At 41.6% G+C, this 6,767-nt stretch overlaps 1 pseudogene; it reads left to right on the top strand.

The window, feature by feature from the left end:
- Positions 1 to 3,084: 3,084 nt before the first annotated feature.
- Positions 3,085 to 6,767, top strand: part of LOC133222422 (gigaxonin-like) — a 44,797-nt pseudogene continuing 41,114 nt past the window's right edge.

The following is a 6,767-nucleotide window of genomic DNA, read 5'->3' as shown; positions in this document are numbered from 1 at the left end:
GCAATTCTGTTGATTGCCCTGAGATCGTGAACCAATCTGCAACTTTTCTCATCATATTTCTTTACTGTCCAGATAGGAGTATTATATTCCGATTCACATTCAATTAATAATCTATATTTTAAAATTTATCAATTTTTTTTATTCCCTTTGATCTTCTAATTTTAAGGGATACTGTTTTATTCTAATTGGGTAGGCCCCCCTTTTTATTTCCACTTTAACAGGCAAAGCATTTTTCACCTTACCTGGAACTTCAGATGCCCATACTCCCACATATACCTGATTAAGGATTTCTTCTATTTCAGGGAGGTCCTCCTTTTTGCTTTTCTGTTGAATTAAACGCAAAACTGCAATTAATTGATTGGTTTTAAGTCTGAATTCCATTTTGCCTTCTTTAAATGTTGCTTCTCGCCCTAACAAAGATTTTAGAGAATTTGGCATGCATAAAAATTTATGCATTCCTTTTTGTTTTCCCAATTTGTACTTTAAAGGTTCCAAAAAGAATGCCTTTTTTCTTTTTTTTTTTTTTTTCCCCTCTTTTCCTTGGTGGCCAGTAGCTCCCACATCTGTAACGAATTCTTTTCTCTCTGATTTAACACCAAATAAGTTACTCCTGTATCCACTAAAATTCCACTTTATTTCCCCTAGTTCATAGTCTTAATGTAACCAGTGGATCTGCTAGGGTAGATTCCCCAGGTCCCCGTCAGTTTAGTTCCAGTTCAGTCACCGGAGCCACTCCGTGGCACTGCCCTCCCCAGGCAGTCTCACTTCCAGCGTCCAAAACCCCCCATAGCACGCACACCGGTCCGGTCCCACAGAAGAGAAGAGCCCACTCCCCCACCTCCTGCAGACATCCCTCCTCCCACGCTCAAACACTGGAGCTGCTCGAGCTCCCCTCCTTTCCCCCTTGGTTTTCCTTTTTTTTTTTTCTTTTTCTCACAGCGGCTCCCCCTGCTCTGCAGGGCTGCAGGTGCCTGCCTCTGCAAGAGCGCTTCTGGTTTAACCCCTTCTTAACTCTGAATGTGGATGTGCCGCTTGTTGCCAGTGACAGAAATCTCTTCCTCCTTATCAATATCAGATAGGACAGAGGCAGAGGGTGCTCCTCTCGGAGGTACCTGTAGTACGTGATTTTCCACCTTATGTTCCTCATTACTGTTTTTTAACTTTAAACATCTTTCCCCAATATCAGAGGCTGAGCATCTCCAGCGTAACTTTCAGTTTTTCCCTGTCCTTTTCCAAAGCCAAAATTAAGGAATCTGGTGGAGCTATATTAATTTTGCATTCAGTCTGTCACTCTGTGTGATTTCTTAAAGTGAAAAACATATCTGCATACATTACTTCATCCCATTTTCCTTGCCCCCTTAAAACAACATTAATTGTAACTATGTATTATAGTTCAGAGTTCCATTTTTAGGCCATTTTTCCTGATCTTCCAAAGTATACAAAGTGCCACCATTGGTTACAATATTTTACCAATATTTTCTTATTTACCAAGCCCCCAGGAGACCCTCCAAGTTTTTTCCAGTGTGCCAAAATGCACCCAAAAGGGTTCTTTTTCAAGATCTCTTCACTCTGCTGATTTTCCATTATCAATCTCACATTCACACACACACACACAGATGGGATCCCCAGACATACTCCACACAGTTACAACACTTGAGACAAAGACAGAGACTTAAATTCAACCAAACAAACAACAGTTAATAACACAGTTACAACATCCTGTCACCAGTACCAGAATCGCAAGACCAAAATCATTACTGTAACAAGTCACAAAATAGGCGAATACCAGTAGAATCAAAAGCAATACTTCCTAACCCCTATGACTCAGACCATATCGTAACATTAATAGGGGAGTTTCCTTGAACCCTCTATAGTTGACCAGCCTGTCAGTGTCCCAGGAAGGATGAGACCCTTGTGTCCGACCAGCCTGTCTGCGTCCCCCTGTGGGAACCATACTGAACAGCCCACTGCATTGGAGGGTGATTCTACTAACCTATTCAGGGACCCACGCTGACAGCATCACTGAATCAAATCCCTTATGGGCTGTTGATAGCACACTGGACCCAAAACCATTTCCACAAGACACCCCCCTGTGTCTTGTAGGACCTAAATCACAAGATGCCCCCTGCTTAGTTATAACAGTCTGTCACTGATACCAAAACCACAAGACCAAAATCCTTAATATAACAAGCCATAAAATAAATGAAATACCAGCAAAATCCCAAACCTTTTCTGCAAGACACCCCCTGCGTCTTGCAGGACCCAAACCACAAGAAGCCCCCTGCTTCCTTTGGGTGTATACCAGTAAAATCCAAAACCTTTTCTGCAAGACACCCCCTGAAGACACCCCCTGTGTCTTGAAGGACCCAAACCACAGAAGCCCCCTGCTTCTTGTGGGTGTATACTGAACGGACGCTAGCAGCTGGGTATACGCCTTTACGTACGAGATTTCTTATCTCGATTTACGGAAGGCTTCCAAACCATGCGTACGCTTACCAGGCCAGCTTACCAAACCAAACCGAGGTGCCCCCTGCACCTTACAGACTATATAAAAGAAAAGAATACCTTTTAGGAGATGGTCCTTGTCTGCTCCCGCAGCGATCCGAATGAGCCGAGGGGTCCCTCCGGGAAAAACTCCCGAGGGACCTAGGGAGCCCTGTCCTCAGCGGGTCCTGCAGCGGAGCAGAGAGGGTCCCATCTGGGTCGCCAAATGCAGACAGTGGGGTTGCAGTAACAGGATGAGGGCTATGTTGATGATATATCATCTGCTCCCTTTATTATTTAATAGACATTAAGAAAAAAAGGCAACTTTTTGGCATTTGGTACTTTCACTCCACAAAATCGAGATTATAATTAGTGCATCTGTAGTGAAACTTTGAAGATTTGGTCCATTTTTCTTAATAACATTGTGTTGTACGTTTTGTTATTACTTCCAAATATAAAAAACTCTTAAGTTTGGTTGTTTGGGTTTTTTTTGTTGTTTTTTTTTTTTAATGAATATAGAGGCTTCTGTATGTAGGAGTGCCTTAGAGCTGTTCTCAGAAGCTTGGATTTTCTGATGCTTATCCCTTCCTGTAGGTTCACATGAAGGATGTCATGTCAGCAGTGTGGGTTTCGGGCTTAGATTCTGTGCGCTTAGGTGAGCAGATGGTGAGCGAACCACTGGTACAGGAGATCATCAGAGTGCAACAACATTCCTCTCATACCACTGCATCAGGGAGAGGTGATGCTGGCCTCCTTCAAGCCCCGGGGCTACTCAGACTGTATAGTGACTGTTGGTGGAGAAGATCGAGTGTAAGTGTAAAGTGGCACCACAGGTTGTCACAGCTGGTTAAAAAGACAAATGTCTAGCATTCATGGTATGTCTGAAAACACAGTGTGGAGAGAATATGTGTACCTAATGGGCTTATTACTCTGTTATTTGTTTCTAAGTTGGTCAGACACACCTAAAATACCTTTGTGAATGATTCATCAATAAATAGTTATTTTGTTATAATTTTCTGATATTCAGCATGCAGTAGAGAGTAGGATGTATTGTTTGTTCAGTAGGTGTTGGCTGTTTTTTATTTAACTGAATAGACTTTACTCAAATTAAGCACAGAACATTGGAGAAACACTTTTCTCATGACCTGAAAAGCGTCTATAACAAATTATTAAAAATAATGAGCATGCACTTTAACTGTTTTGTTTATAATAGCTGTGGTCCCCAAAAATGTCCCATTATTGGGGCATCTGAGATGCCAGGTGAGAATTCCTGTTCTGCACAATAGCCCCTTTTGTTTCTTGGGTACCTCCTGTACTAGAGGGGGTAGGGTTTTGTCCTGTTTAAGTTCAGCACTTAACTTTTTATAGGTGCATTACGCTTTTTATAGAAGTGTAATGAAATAGTCCAATAACATTTTGCGCATCAGTTTGCGGATTGCTTTGTTCAGACATTACTAATATTCTCTATCAGTTCTTTTTAGTTTATTCAAAGTTCCTTTGTAAAAAATGTTACAGGCAGATAGAGTTGGAATGAAGTGCATCTGGTTTTATGTCTGTACAAAACTGTTTACACACATTTGGTTTGGGGGTCTTCTTACCAGGGAAATGCCACACTTTCTGAAAGTCAAATATATTAAAACATGAGCAAGCAATCTTTGGACACAAGCTGTTAACAGTGAACTTGTAAATTTCCTCCCCACCTTGTGTTCAGATCATGGAAATCAACCTCAGTGATGCAGTGTATGTGTCCTCTTTATGATCCCAATAGACAGCTCTGGATTGAACTTCCTCCTATGAGTATTCCAGGGATCAATCATGGAGTATTGTCAGCAGGTAAAGGGGAACTTTGTAAAGGCAATATTATAAAAGCATACCAGTGTGTCAAAATACATCTTGTACTAATTTTTTAAATTTGTTGTTGCTGTTGTTGTTGTTGGCTTTTTTGGTTGTTTTTTTTTTTTTGTGTGTGGGTTTTTTTTTTTTTTTCTGGTTGGTTTTTATGTTTTTAAGATGATTGACTGCACTGGGGTTATTTTGTGTTTCCCCTTTGCCCAAAACATTATTTGATTCTGTGAAAATCCCTGCCATGTGTCTTAAAATCACTATTCCAGCAATGTTTTATGGGAATCTGCTGCATCTGTCTCTCCAGGAATATGCCATGTTTTAAGTAAATTTTAGTTGCTGCATCACTGAGTATGTTGAAGAGTATCTGCCAGGGTATACTCGAGTCCAGATATAAGTATATGCTTTACCATCTCCAGTGTAGAGTTTGACCTGTGACCGGTCTGAATCTTAGTGAATTTCAGGATAGAGCTCACTAGTCACCTTGTCTTGCTCAGTGTACAAGTGAGTCCTGCTTTTAAGGTCATGTTAACTTTTGTTTTACAGAAGGATTTTTATTTGTGCTTGGTGGTCAGGATGAAAACAAGGGAACAATAAGCTCTGGAGAAAAATACGATCCCAATTCATGGAGCTCCTTACCACCAATAAATGAGTCAGGATCTCTAACTGTTGCTATTTAGGTTTTTATTTGGGCATGATGTTTCTTTTCTTCTGGAAATTTTACCGTGAATCTGTAGCCACTTGCATCTTAAGCATTCAAATGCATGCTACAGACTGACCTGTGTTTATATCCTGTTGTTATACTTGCAGTCTGATATTTGATCGCTTGTCCTGGGTTCAGCTGTAACAGTTATTTTTCTCCTTCCTAGTAGCTGGTGCAGTGCTGTTTTCAACTTGAGTCTGAGAACAATGCTGATAATACACCAATATTTTTAGTTGTTACTAAGTAATGCTTACCCTGATCAAGGACTTTTCAGTCTCATGCTCTGCCAGTGAGGAGGGGCATGGGAAGCCGGGAGGAAGCAGAGACAGGACACCTAACCCAAAGTAGCCAAAGGGGTATTCCATACCACAGCATGTCAGGCCCGGTATATAAACTGGGGGGAGTTACCCGGAAGGCCTAGATCACTGCCTGGGTTGGGCTGGGTAGTGGTTGGCAGGTAGTGAGCAATTGTATTTTGTATCACTTGTTTGTTTTCTTTTTCCTTTCCCCTTTTGTATTCTCTCCCCTTATTTCCCTTATTATTGGTGGTAGTAGTAGTGGTTTTGTATTACACAATAGTTACTAGACTGTTTTTATCTCAACCCATGGGATTTACATTCTTTCAGTTCTCCCCATCCCTCTGGGAGGTGAGGGGAGTGAGTGAACGGCTGCGTGGTTCTGAGTTACCAGCTGGGCTTAAAAAATTATACTGCTGGATCTGAAATAACTAAACAATTAGCAAAGAGCTAGCTGTATAAACTACAAAATTGCAGGTATTACATAACCAGTTAGTTATATAGTATACTTAATTTTTCTGCATATACTAGTGTTGTGGTTTAACCCACAGCCAGACAGCTTGTTACCCACTCCCCCCCTTCTTGCCCTCCCCCTACTCCTGGGGGAACGGAGAGGAGAATCAAAAAGAAATGCAACTCCCACGGGTTGAGATAAGAACAGTTTAGTAACTAAGGTATAACACAAATCACTACTGCTGCCACCAATAATAGTAATGATAAAGGAAATAACAAGGGAAGAGAATACAACACCCCATCACCAGGTGACCGATAACTTGCACCCCCCAGCCCGATCAAGCACTGACCCATACCTCCTCCAACCCTGCAGTCCACCCAGCCCTTCCGGCAAACTCCCAGTACATCCGGGGCATGACGTGCTGTGGTATGGAATACCTCTTTGGTCAGTTTGGGTCAGGTGTCCTGTCTCTGCTTCCTCCTGGTTTCCCTCCTCCCTGGCAGAGCATGAGGCCCACAAAGTCCTTGGCCAAACCAAAACATTGTTTTTCAGCTCTGTTCCCAGCTGAAAGTCAAAACACAGCACTGCACCAGCTACCAAGAAAGAGAAAAATGACTGCCACTGCTAAACCCAGGACAACTAGCCTCCTAAATTAAGAGAACTCTTAAATGGACAAAGAAATTGGTCTGTGCAGGAATGATGGACTGGCCAACATGCAAGACTTGGCTTGCACAGAGCTATTTAGGTTTGGTTTGAGTTAATGCTTCCTTCTTCATATTTGCTTTCCATCAAAAAGTACAGTTTATGATTTGTTAACAAATAACCTTAATACACCTGTGGTTTTATCTTCTTAAATTGGCATAGGATGTTTATTAAGAAATTGTAGTTTGCCACAGGATTTTCCTCATTACAGTCTCTGGTTGGCAAAGGCTTGTAGTTTTGGCCGTATTTGTAGTTACTGTGTGTTGTTTCCTGCTTAGTATGAGGA

This window comes from Neopsephotus bourkii, unplaced genomic scaffold, assembly GCF_033783945.1.
Source record: "Neopsephotus bourkii isolate Nb327-2 ecotype Australia unplaced genomic scaffold, CSIRO-AGI_Nbou_v1 NB_19, whole genome shotgun sequence".
Classification (NCBI taxonomy): domain Eukaryota; kingdom Metazoa; phylum Chordata; class Aves; order Psittaciformes; family Psittacidae; genus Neopsephotus; species Neopsephotus bourkii.
This window is presented reverse-complemented; position numbering and strand designations above follow the sequence as displayed.